The sequence below is a fragment of the Leuresthes tenuis genome, unplaced genomic scaffold, assembly GCF_036924035.1.
Source record: "Leuresthes tenuis unplaced genomic scaffold, fLeuTen1.0.hap1 SCAF_2, whole genome shotgun sequence".
In the NCBI taxonomy this organism is placed as follows: Eukaryota; Metazoa; Chordata; class Actinopteri; order Atheriniformes; family Atherinopsidae; genus Leuresthes; species Leuresthes tenuis.
This window is the reverse complement of record NW_027325356.1, coordinates 30,682,527-30,698,294: the sequence shown is the minus strand read 5'-3', so window position 1 is coordinate 30,698,294 and position 15,768 is coordinate 30,682,527.

Here is a 15,768-nt window from a genome sequence, read left to right as displayed (position 1 = left end):
AATGAGTTTAACCTCAGTGAAACGCAGCCTTATTCCTCAATTATATTCATATTAATATAAACAGAACCAACATTGATCACAAAGCTGAACCTCAGTGAAACCCAGCCTCATTCATCAATTATATTCATATTAATATAAACAGAACCAACATTGATCAATGAGTTTAACCTCAGTGAAACGCAGCCTCATTCCTCAATTATATTCATATTAATATAAACAGAACCAACATTGATCACAAAGCTGAACCTCAGTGAAACCCAGCCTCATTCATCAATATATACATATTAATAGAAACAGAACAAGCATTGATCAAAAAGCTGAACCTCAGTGAAACCCAGCCTCATTCATCAATTATATTTATATTAATATAAACAGAACCGACATTGATCACAAAGCCGAACCTCAGTGAAACCCAGCCTCATTCATCAATTATATTCATATTAATATAAACAGAACCAACATTGGTCAATGAGTTTAACCTCAGTGAAACGCAGCCTTATTCCTCAATTATATTCATATTAATATAAACAGAACCAACATTGATCACAAAGCTGAACCTCAGTGAAACCCAGCCTCATTCATCAATTATATTCATAGTAATATAAATAGAACAAACATTGATCACAAAGCTGAACCTCAGTGAAACCCAGCCTCATTCATAAATTATATTCATATTAATATAAAGAGAACCAACATTGAACACAAAGCTGAACCTCAGTGAAACCCAGCCTCATTCATCAATTATATTCATATTAATATAAACAGAACCAACATTGACCACAAAGCTGAACCTCAGTGAAACCCAGCCTCATTCATCAATTATATTCATATTCATATAAACAGAACCAACATTGATCAATGAGTTTAACCTCAGTGAAACGCAGCCTCATTCCTCAATTATATTCATAGTAATATTAACAGAACAAACATTGATCACAAAGCTGAACCTCAGTGAAACCCAGCCTCATTCATTAATTATATTCATATTAATATAAACAGAACCAACATTGGTCAATGAGTTTAACCTCAGTGAAACGCAGCCTCATTCCTCAATTATGTTCATATTAATATAAAGAGAACCAACATTGATCACAAAGCTGAACATCAGTGAAACCCAGCCTCATTCATCAATTTTATTCATATTAATATAAACAGAACCAACATTGATCAATGAGTTTAACCTCAGTGAAACCAAGCCTCATTCATCAATTTTATTCATATTAATATAAACAGAACCAACATTAATCAATGAGTTTAACCTCAGTGAAACGCAGCCTCGTTCCTCAATTATATTCATATTAGTATAAACAGAACCAACATTGATCAATGAGTTTAGCCTCAGTGAAACCCAGCCTCATTCCTCAATTATATTCATATTAATATAAACAGAACCAACATTGATCACAAAGCTGAACCTCAGTGAAACCCAGCCTCATTCATCAATTATATTCATATTAATATAAACAGAACCAACATTGATCACAAAGCTGAACCTCAGTGAAACCCAGCCTCATTCATCAATTATATTCATATTAATATAAACAGAACCAACATTGATCAATGAGTTTAACCTCAGTGAAACCAAGCCTCATTCATCAATTATATTCATATTATTATAAACAGAACCAACATTGATCAATGAGTTTAAGTTCTTTGAAACACAGCCTCATTCATTAATTATATTCATATAAATATATACAGAACCGACATTGATCAAAAGGCTGAACCTCAGTGAAACCCAGCCTCATTCATCAATTATATTCATATTAATATAAACAGAACCAACATTGATCAATGAGTTTAACCTCAGTGAAACCCAGCCTCATTCATCAATTATATTCATATTATTATAAACAGAACCAACATTGATCAATGAGTTTAAGTTCTTTGAAACACAGCCTCATTCATTAATTATATTCATATAAATATATAGAGAACCAACATTGATCACAAAGCTGAACCTGAGTGAAACCAAGCCTCAATCATCAATTATATTCATTTTAATATAGACAGAACCATCATTGATCAATGAGTTTAACCTCAGTGAAACGCAGCCTTATTCCTCAATTATTTTCATATTAATATAAACAGAACCAACATTGATCACAAAGCTGAACCTCAGTGAAACCCAGCCTCATTCATCAATTATATACATATTAATATAAACAGAACAAGCATTGACCACAAAGCTGAACCTCAGTGAAACCCAGCCTCATTCATCAATTATATTCATATTAATATCAACAGAACAAACATTGATCACAAAGCTGAACCTCAGTGAAACCCCTACTCATTCATCAATTATATTCATATTAATATAAACAGAACCAACATTGATCAATGAGTTTAACCTCAGTGAAACCCAGCATCATTCATCAATTATATTCATATTATTATAAACAGAACCAACATTGATCAATGAGTTTAAGTTCTTTGAAACACAGCCTCATTCATTAATTATATTCATATAAATATATACAGAACCAACATTGATCACAAAGCTGAACCTCAGTGAAACCAAGCCTCAATCATCAATTATATTCATTTTAATATAGACAGAACCATCATTGATCAATGAGTTTAACCTCAGTGAAACGCAGCCTTATTCCTCAATTATATTCATATTAATATAAACAGAACCAACATTGATCACAAAGCTGAACCTCAGTGAAACCCAGCCTCGTTCATCAATTATATACATATTAATATAAACAGAACAAGCATTGACCACAAAGCTGAACCTCAGAGAAACCCAGCCTCATTCATCAATTATATTCATATTAATATAAACAGAACAAACATTGATCACAAAGCTGAACCTCAGTGAAACCCAGCCTCATTCATCAATTATATTCATATTAATATAAACAGAACCAACATTGATCAATGAGTTTAACCTCAGTGAAACCCAGCCTCATTCATCAATTATATTCATATTCATATAAACAGAACCAACATTGATCAATGAGTTTAACCTCAGTGAAACGCAGCCTCATTCCTCAATTATATTCATAGTAATATAAACAGAACCAACATTGATCACAAAGCTGAACCTCAGTGAAACCCATTCTCATTCATCAGTTATATTGATATTAATATAAACAGAACCAACATTGATCAATGAGTTTAAGTTCTTTGAAACACAGCCTCATTCATTAATTATATTCATATAAATATATACAGAACCAACATTGATCAAAAAGCTGAACCTCAGTGAAACCCAGCCTCATTCATCAATTATATTCATATTATTATAAACAGAACCAACATTGATCAATGAGTTTAACCTCAGTGAAACCCAGCCTCATTCCTCAATTATATTCATATTATTATAAACAGAACCAACATTGATCAATGAGTTTAACCTCAGTGAAACGCAGCCTTATTCCTCAATTATATTCATATTAATATAAACAGAACCAACATTGATCACAAAGCTGAACCTCAGTGAAACCCAGCCTCATTCCTCAATTATATTCATATTAATATAAACAGAACCAACATTGATCACAAAGCTGAACCTCAGTGAAACCCAGCCTCATTCATCAATTATATACATATTAATAGAAACAGAACAAGCATTGATCAAAAAGCTGAACCTCAGTGAAACCCAGCCTCATTCATCAATTATATTTATATTAATATAAACAGAACCGACATTGATCACAAAGCTGAACCTCAGTGAAACCCAGCCTCATTCATCAATTATATTCATATTAATATAAAAAGAACCAACATTGATCAATGAGTTTAACTTCTTTGAAACACAGCCTCATTCATTAATTATATTCATATAAATATATACAGAACCAACATTGATCACAAAGCTGAACCTCAGTGAAACCCAGCCTCATTCATCAATTATATTCATAGTAATATAAATAGAACAAACATTGATCACAAAGCTGAACCTCAGTGAAACCCAGCCTCATTCATCAATTATATTCATAGTAATATAAATAGAACAAACATTGATCACAAAGCTGAACCTCAGTGAAACCCAGCCTCATTCATCAATTATATTCATATTAATATAAACAGAACCAACATTGGTCAATGAGTTTAACCTCAGTGAAACGCAGCCTTATTCCTCCATTATATTCATATTAATATAAACAGAACCAACATTGATCACAAAGCTGAACCTCAGTGAAACCCAGCCTCATTCATCAATTATATTCATAGTAATATAAATAGAACAAACATTGATCACAAAGCTGAACCTCAGTGAAACCCAGCCTCATTCATCAATTATATTCATATTAATATAAACAGAACCAACATTGAACACAAAGCTGAACCTCAGTGAAACCCAGCCTCATTCATCAATTATATTCATATTAATATAAACAGAACCAACATTGACCACAAAGCTGAATCTCAGTGAAAGCCAGCCTCATTCATCAATTATATTCATATTCATATAAACAGAACCAACATTGATCAATGAGATTAACCTCAGTGAAACGCAGCCTCATTCCTCAATTATATTCATAGTAATATTAACAGAACAAACATTGATCACAAAGCTGAACCTCAGTGAAACCCAGCCTCATTCATTAATTATATTCATATTAATATAAACAGAACCAACATTGGTCAATGAGTTTAACCTCAGTGAAACGCAGCCTCATTCCTCAATTATGTTCATATTAATATAAAGAGAACCAACATTGATCACAAAGCTGAACATCAGTGAAACCCAGCCTCATTCATCAATTTTATTCATATTAATATAAACAGAACCAACATTGATCAATGAGTTTAACCTCAGTGAAACCCAGCCTCATTCATAAATTTTATTCATATTAATATAAACAGAACCAACATTAATCAATGAGTTTAACCTCAGTGAAACGCAGCCTCGTTCCTCAATTATATTCATATTAGTATAAACAGAACCAACATTGATCAATGAGTTTAGCCTCAGTGAAACCCATCCTCATTCCTCAATTATATTCATATTAATATAAACAGAACCAACATTGATCACAAAGCTGAATGTCAGTGAAACCCAGCCTCATTCATCAATTATATTCATATTAATATAAACAGAACCAACATTGATCACAAAGCTGAACCTCAGTGAAACCCAGCCTCATTCATCAATTATATTCATATTAATATAAACAGAACCAACATTGATCAATGAGTTTAACCTCAGTGAAACCAAGCCTCATTCATCAATTATATTCATATTATTATAAACAGAACCAACATTGATCAATGAGTTTAAGTTCTTTGAAACACAGCCTCATTCATTAATTATATTCATATAAATATATACAGAACCAACATTGATCACAAAGCTGAACCTCAGTGAAACCAAGCCTCAATCATCAATTATATTCATTTTAATATAGACAGAACCATCATTGATCAATGAGTTTAACCTCAGTGAAACGCAGCCTTATTCCTCAATTATATTCATATTAATATAAACAGTACCAACATTGATCACAAAGCTGAACCTCAGTGAAACCCAGCCTCATTCATCAATTATATACATATTAATATTAACAGAACAAGCATTGACCACAAAGCTGAACCTCAGTGAAACCCAGCCTCATTCATCAATTATATTCATATTAATATAAACAGAACAAACATTGATCACAAAGCTAAACCTCAGTGTAACCCCTACTCATTCATAAATTATATTCATATTAATATAAACAGAACCAACATTGATCAATGAGTTTAACCTCAGTGAAACCCAGCCTCATTCATCAATTATATTCATATTATTATAAACAGAACCAACATTGATCAATGAGTTTAAGTTCTTTGAAACACAGCCTCATTCATTAATTATATTCATATAAATATATACAGAACCAACATTGATCACAAAGCTGAACCTCAGTGAAACCAAGCCTCAATCATCAATTATATTCATTTTAATATAGACAGAACCATCATTGATCAATGAGTTTAACCTCAGTGAAACGCAGCCTTATTCCTCAATTATATTCATATTAATATAAACAGAACCAACATTGATCACAAAGCTGAACCTCAGTGAAACCCAGCCTCATTCATCAATTATAAAACATATTAATATTAACAGAACAAGCATTGACCACAAAGCTGAACCTCAGTGAAACCCAGCCTCATTCATCAATTATATTCATATTAATATAAACAGAACAAACATTGATCACAAAGCTAAACCTCAGTGTAACCCCTACTCATTCATAAATTATATTCATATTAATATAAACAGAACCAACATTGATCAATGAGTTTAACCTCAGTGAAACCCAGCCTCATTCATCAATTATATTCATATTATTATAAACAGAACCAACATTGATCAATGAGTTTAAGTTCTTTGAAACACAGCCTCATTCATTAATTATATTCATATAAATATATACAGAACCAACATTGATCACAAAGCTGAACCTCAGTGAAACCAAGCCTCAATCATCAATTATATTCATTTTAATATAGACAGAACCATCATTGATCAATGAGTTTAACCTAAGTGAAACGCAGCCTTATTCCTCAATTATATTCATATTAATATAAACAGAACCAACATTGATCACAAAGCTGAACCCCAGTGAAACCCAGCCTCATTCATCAATTATATACATATTAATATTAACAGAACAAGCATTGACCACAAAGCTGAACCTCAGTGAAACCCAGCCTCATTCATCAATTATATTCATATTAATATAAACAGAACAAACATTGATCACAAAGCTAAACCTCAGTGTAACCCCTACTCATTCATAAATTATATTCATATTAATATAAACAGAACCAACATTGATCAATGAGTTTAACCTCAGTGAAACCCAGCCTCGTTCATCAATTATATACATATTAATATAAACAGAACAAGCATTGACCACAAAGCTGAACCTCAGAGAAACCCAGCCTCATTCATCAATTATATTCATGTTAATATAAACAGAACAAACATTGATCACAAAGCTGAACCTCAGTGAAACCCAGCCTCATTCATCAATTATATTCATATTAATATAAACAGAACCAACATTGATCAATGAGTTTAACCTAAGTGAAACCCAGCCTCATTCCTCAATTATATTCATATTCATATAAACAGAACCAACATTGATCAATGAGTTTAACCTCAGTGAAACGCAGCCTCATTCCTCAATTATATTCATAGTAATATAAACAGAACCAACATTGATCACAAAGCTGAACCTCAGTGAAACCCATTCTCATTCATCAGTTATATTGATATTAATATAAACAGAACCAACATTGATCAATGAGTTTAACCTCAGTGAAACCCAGCCTCATTCCTCAATTATATTCATATTATTATAAACAGAACCAACATTGATCAATGAGTTTAACCTCAGTGAAACGCAGCCTTATTCCTCAATTATATTCATATTAATATAAACAGAACCAACATTGATCACAAAGCTGAACCTCAGTGAAACCCAGCCTCATTCATCAATTATATTCATATTAATATAAACAGAACCAACATTGATCAATGAGTTTAACCTCAGTGAAACGCAGCCTCATTCCTCAATTATATTCATATTGATATAAACAGAACCAACATTGATCACAAAGCTGAACCTCAGTGAAACCCAGCCTCATTCATCAATTATATACATATTAATAGAAACAGAACAAGCATTGATCAAAAAGCTGAACCTCAGTGAAACCCAGCCTCATTCATCAATTATATTTATATTAATATAAACAGAACCGACATTGATCACAAAGCTGAACATCAGTGAAACCCAGCCTGATTCATCAATTATATTCATATTAATATAAAAAGAACCAACATTGATCAATGAGTTTAACTTCTTTGAAACACAGCCTCATTCATTAATTATATTCATATAAATATATACAGAACCAACATTGATCACAAAGCTGAACCTCAGTGAAACCCAGCCTCATTCATCAATTATATTCATAGTAATATAAATAGAACAAACATTGATCACAAAGCTGAACCTCAGTGAAACCCAGCCTCATTCATCAATTATATTCATAGTAATATAAATAGAACAAACATTGATCACAAAGCTGAACCTCAGTGAAACCCAGCCTCATTCATCAATTATATTCATATTAATATAAACAGAACCAACATTGGTCAATCAGTTTAACCTCAGTGAAACGCAGCCTTATTCCTCAATTATATTCATATTAATATAAACAGAACCAACATTGATCACAAAGCTGAACCTCAGTGAAACCCAGCCTCATTCATCAATTATATTCATAGTAATATAAATAGAACAAACATTGATCACAAAGCTGAACCTCAGTGAAACCCAGCCTCATTCATAAATTATATTCATATTAATATAAAGAGAACCAACATTGAACACAAAGCTGAACCTCAGTGAAACCCAGCCTCATTCATCAATTATATTCATATTAATATAAACAGAACCAACATTGACCACAAAGCTGAATCTCAGTGAAAGCCAGCCTCATTCATCAATTATATTCATATTCATATAAACAGAACCAACATTGATCAATGAGTTTAACCTCAGTGAAACGCAGCCTCATTCCTCAATTATATTCATAGTAATATTAACAGAACAAACATTGATCACAAAGCTGAACCTCAGTGAAACCCAGCCTCATTCATTAATTATATTCATATTAATATAAACAGAACCAACATTGGTCAATGAGTTTAACCTCAGTGAAACGCAGCCTCATTCCTCAATTATGTTCATATTAATATAAAGAGAACCAACATTGATCACAAAGCTGAACATCAGTGAAACCCAGCCTCATTCATCAATTTTATTCATATTAATATAAACAGAACCAACAATGATCAATGAGTTTAACCTCAGTGAAACCCAGCCTCATTCATCAATTTTATTCATATTAATATAAACAGAACCAACATTAATCAATGAGTTTAACCTCAGTGAAACGCAGCCTCGTTCCTCAATTATATTCATATTAGTATAAACAGAACCAACATTGATCAATGAGTTTAGCCTCAGTGAAACCCAGCCTCATTCCTCAATTATATTCATATTAATATAAACAGAACCAACATTGATCACAAAGCTGAACCTCAGTGAAACCCAGCCTCATTCATCAATTATATTCATATTAATATAAACAGAACCAACATTGATCACAAAGCTGAACCTCAGTGAAACCCAGCCTCATTCATCAATTATATTCATATTAATATAAACAGAACCAACATTGATCAATGAGTTTAACCTCAGTGAAACCAAGCCTCATTCATCAATTATATTCATATTATTATAAACAGAGCCAACATTGATCAATGAGTTTAAGTTCTTTGAAACACAGCCTCATTCATTAATTATATTCATATAAATATATACAGAACCGACATTGATCAAAAAGCTGAACCTCAGTGAAACCCAGCCTCATTCATCAATTATATTCATATTAATATAAACAGAACCAACATTGATCAATGAGTTTAACCTCAGTGAAACCCAGCCTCATTCATCAATTATATTCATATTATTATGAACAGAACCAACATTGATCAATGAGTTTAAGTTCTTTGAAACACAGCCTCATTCATTAATTATATTCATATAAATATATACAGAACCAACATTGATCACAAAGCTGAACCTCAGTTAAACCAAGCCTCAATCATCAATTATATTCATTTTAATATAGACAGAACCATCATTGATCAATGAGTTTAACCTCAGTGAAACGCAGCCTTATTCCTCAATTATTTTCATATTAATATAAACAGAACCAACATTGATCACAAAGCTGAACCTCAGTGAAACCCAGCCTCATTCATCAATTATATACATATTAATATAAACAGAACAAGCATTGACCACAAAGCTGAACCTCAGTGAAACCCAGCCTCATTCATCAATTATATTCATATTAATATCAACAGAACAAACATTGATCACAAAGCTGAACCTCAGTGAAACCCCTACTCATTCATCAATTATATTCATATTAATATAAACAGAACAAACATTGATCAATGAGTTTAACCTCAGTGAAACCCAGCCTCATTCATCAATTATATTCATATTATTATAAACAGAACCAACATTGATCAATGAGTTTAAGTTCTTTGAAACATAGCCTCATTCATTAATTATATTCATATAAATATAGACAGAACCAACATTGATCACAAAGCTGAACCTCAGTGAAACCAAGCCTCAATCATCAATTAAATTAATTTTAATATAGACAGAACCATCATTGATCAATGAGTTTAACCTCAGTGAAACGCAGCCTTATTCCTCAATTATATTCATATTAATATAAACAGAACCAACATTGATCACAAAGCTGAACCTCAGTGAAACCCAGCCTCGTTCATCAATTATATTCATATTATTATAAACAGAACCAACATTGATCAATGAGTTTAAGTTCTTTGAAACACAGCCTCATTCATTAATTATATTCATATAAATATATACAGAACCAACATTGATCACAAAGCTGAACCTCAGTGAAACCAAGCCTCAATCATCAATTATATTCATTTTAATATAGACAGAACCATCATTGATCAATGAGTTTAACCTCAGTGAAACGCAGCCTTATTCCTCAATTATATTCATATTAATATAAACAGAACCAACATTGATCACAAAGCTGAACCTCAGTGAAACCCAGCCTCATTCATAAATTATATTCATATTAATATAAAGAGAACCAACATTGAACAAAAAGCTGAACCTCAGTGAAACCCAGCCTCATTCATCAATTATATTCATATTAATATAAACAGAACCAACATTGACCACAAAGCTGAATCTCAGTGAAAGCCAGCCTCATTCATCAATTATATTCATATTCATATAAACAGAACCAACATTGATCAATGAGTTTAACCTCAGTGAAACGCAGCCTCATTCCTCAATTATATTCATAGTAATATTAACAGAACAAACATTGATCACAAAGCTGAACCTCAGTGAAACCCAGCCTCATTCATTAATTATATTCATATTAATATAAACAGAACCAACATTGGTCAATGAGTTTAACCTCAGTGAAACGCAGCCTCATTCCTCAATTATGTTCATATTAATATAAAGAGAACCAACATTGATCACAAAGCTGAACATCAGTGAAACCCAGCCTCATTCATCAATTTTATTCATATTAATATAAACAGAACCAACAATGATCAATGAGTTTAACCTCAGTGAAACCCAGCCTCATTCATCAATTTTATTCATATTAATATAAACAGAACCAACATTAATCAATGAGTTTAACCTCAGTGAAACGCAGCCTCGTTCCTCAATTATATTCATATTAGTATAAACAGAACCAACATTGATCAATGAGTTTAGCCTCAGTGAAACCCAGCCTCATTCCTCAATTATATTCATATTAATATAAACAGAACCAACATTGATCACAAAGCTGAACCTCAGTGAAACCCAGCCTCATTCATCAATTATATTCATATTAATATAAACAGAACCAACATTGATCACAAAGCTGAACCTCAGTGAAACCCAGCCTCATTCATCAATTATATTCATATTAATATAAACAGAACCAACATTGATCAATGAGTTTAACCTCAGTGAAACCAAGCCTCATTCATCAATTATATTCATATTATTATAAACAGAACCAACATTGATCAATGAGTTTAAGTTCTTTGAAACACAGCCTCATTCATTAATTATATTCATATAAATATATACAGAACCGACATTGATCAAAAAGCTGAACCTCAGTGAAACCCAGCCTCATTCATCAATTATATTCATATTAATATAAACAGAACCAACATTGATCAATGAGTTTAACCTCAGTGAAACCCAGCCTCATTCATCAATTATATTCATATTATTATGAACAGAACCAACATTGATCAATGAGTTTAAGTTCTTTGAAACACAGCCTCATTCATTAATTATATTCATATAAATATATACAGAACCAACATTGATCACAAAGCTGAACCTCAGTGAAACCAAGCCTCAATCATCAATTATATTCATTTTAATATAGACAGAACCATCATTGATCAATGAGTTTAACCTCAGTGAAACGCAGCCTTATTCCTCAATTATTTTCATATTAATATAAACAGAACCAACATTGATCACAAAGCTGAACCTCAGTGAAACCCAGCCTCATTCATCAATTATATACATATTAATATAAACAGAACAAGCATTGACCACAAAGCTGAACCTCAGTGAAACCCAGCCTCATTCATCAATTATATTCATATTAATATCAACAGAACAAACATTGATCACAAAGCTGAACCTCAGTGAAACCCCTACTCATTCATCAATTATATTCATATTAATATAAACAGAACAAACATTGATCAATGAGTTTAACCTCAGTGAAACCCAGCCTCATTCATCAATTATATTCATATTATTATAAACAGAACCAACATTGATCAATGAGTTTAAGTTCTTTGAAACACAGCCTCATTCATTAATTATATTCATATAAATATAGACAGAACCAACATTGATCACAAAGCTGAACCTCAGTGAAACCAAGCCTCAATCATCAATTAAATTAATTTTAATATAGACAGAACCATCATTGATCAATGAGTTTAACCTCAGTGAAACGCAGCCTTATTCCTCAATTATATTCATATTAATATAAACAGAACCAACATTGATCACAAAGCTGAACCTCAGTGAAACCCAGCCTCGTTCATCAATTATATTCATATTATTATAAACAGAACCAACATTGATCAATGAGTTTAAGTTCTTTGAAACACAGCCTCATTCATTAATTATATTCATATAAATATATACAGAACCAACATTGATCACAAAGCTGAACCTCAGTGAAACCAAGCCTCAATCATCAATTATATTCATTTTAATATAGACAGAACCATCATTGATCAATGAGTTTAACCTCAGTGAAACGCAGCCTTATTCCTCAATTATATTCATATTAATATAAACAGAACCAACATTGATCACAAAGCTGAACCTCAGTGAAACCCAGCCTCGTTCATCAATTATATACATATTAATATAAACAGAACAAGCATTGACCACAAAGCTTAACCTCAGAGAAACCCAGCCTCATTCATCAATTATATTCATATTAATATAAACAGAACAAACATTGATCACAAAGCTGAACCTCAGTGAAACCCAGCCTCATTCATCAATTATATTCATATTAATATAAACAGAACCAACATTGATCAATGAGTTTAACCTCAGTGAAACCCAGCCTCATTCATCTATTTTATTCATATTAATATAAACAGAACCAACATTGATCAATGAGTTTAACCTCAGTGAAACGCAGCCTCGTTCCTCAATTATATTCATATTAGTATAAACAGAACCAACATTGATCAATGAGTTTAGCCTCAGTGAAACCCAGCCTCATTCATCAATTATATTCATATTAATATAAACAGAACCAACATTGATCACAAAGCTGAACCTCAGTGAAACCCAGCCTCATTCCTCAATTATATTCATATTAATATAAACAGAACCAACATTGATCACAAAGCTGAATCTCAGTGAAACCCAGCCTCATTCATCAATTATATTCATATTAATATAAACAGAACCAACATTGATCACAAAGCTTAACCTCAGTGAAACCCAGCCTCATTCATCAATTATATTCATATTAATATAAACAGAACCAACATTGATCACAAAGCTGAACCTCAGTGAAACCCAGCCTAATTCATCAATTATATTCATATTAATATAAACAGAACCAATATTGATCAATGAGTTTAACCTCAGTGAAACCCAGCCTCATTCATCAATTATATTCATATTAATATAAAAAGAACCAACATTGACCACAAAGCTGAATCTCAGTGAAATCCAGCCTCATTCATCAATTTTATTCATATTAATATAAACAGAACCAACATTGATCACAAAGCTGAACCTCAGTAAAACCCAGCCTCATTCATCAATTTTATTCATATTAATATAAACAGAACCAACATTCATCAATGAGTTTAACCTCAGTGAAACGCAGCCTCGTTCCTCAATTATATTCATATTAGTATAAACAGAACCAACATTGATCAATGAGTTTAGCCTCAGTGAAACCCAACCTAATTCCTCAATTATATTCATATTAATATAAACAGAACCAACATTGATCAATGAGTTTAACCTCAGTGAAACGCAGCCTCGTTCCTCAATTATATTCATATTAGTATAAACAGAACCAACATTGATCAATGAGTTTAGCCTCAGTGAAACCCAGCCTCATTCATCAATTATATTCATATTAATATAAACAGAACCAACATTGATCACAAAGCTGAACCTCAGTGAAACCCAGCCTCATTCATCAATTATATTCATATTAATATAAACAGAACCAACATTGATCAATGAGTTTAACCTCAGTGAAACCCAGCCTCATTCATCAATTATATTCATATTATTATAAACAGAACCAACATTGATCAATAAGTTTAAGTTCTTTGAAACACAGCCTTATTTCTCAATTATATTCATATTAATATAAACAGAACCAACATTGATCACAAAGCTGAACCTCAGTGAAACCAAGCCTCATTCATCAATTATATACATATTAATATAAACAGAACAAGCATTGACCACAAAGCTGAACCTCAGTGAAACCCAGCCTCATTCATCAATTATATTCATATTAATATAAACAGAACAAACATTGATCACAAAGCTGAACCTCAGTGAAACCCAGCCTCATTCATCAATTATATTCATATTAATATAAACAGAACAAACATTGATCACAAAGCTGAACCTCAGTGAAACCCAGCCTCGTTCCTCAATTATATTCATATTAGTATAAACAGAACCAACATTGATCAATGAGTTTAGCCTCAGTGAAACCCAGCCTCATTCCTCAATTATATTCATATTAATATAAACAGAACCAACATTGATCACAAAGCTGAACCTCAGTGAAACCCAGCCTCATTCCTCAATTATATTCATATTCATATAAACAGAACCAACATTGATCACAAAGCTGAACCTCAGTGAAACCCAGCCTCATTCATCAATTATATACATATTAATAGAAACAGAACAAGCATTGGTCAAAAAGCTGAACCTCAGTGAAACCCAGCCTCATTCATCAATTATATTCATATTAATATAAACAGAACCGACATTCATCACAAAGCTGAACCTCAGTGAAACCCAGCCTCATTCATCAATTATATTCATATTAATATAAAAAGAACCAACATTGATCAATGAGTTTAACTTCTTTGAAACCCAGCCTCATTCATTAATTATATTCATATAAATATTTACAGAACCAACATTGATCACAAAGCTGAACCTCAGTGAAACCAAGCCTCAATCATCATTTATATTCATTTTAATATAAACAGAACCAACATTGATCAATGAGTTTAACCCCAGTGAAACGCAGCCTTATTCCTCAATTATATTCATATTAATATAAACAGAACCAACATTGATCACAAAGCTGAACCTCAGTGAAACCCAGCCTCATTCATCAATTTTATTCATATTAATATAAACAGAACCAACATTGATCAATGAGTTTAACCTCAGTGAAACCCAGCCTCATTCATCAATTTTATTCATATTAATATAAACAGAACCAACATTGATCAATGAGTTTATCCTCAGTGAAACGCAGCCTCGTTCCTCAATTATATTCATATTAGTATAAACAGAACCAACATTGATCAATGAGTTTAGCCTCAGTGAAACCCAGCCTCATTCATCAATTATATTCATATTAATATAAACAGAACCAACATTGATCACAAAGCTGAAC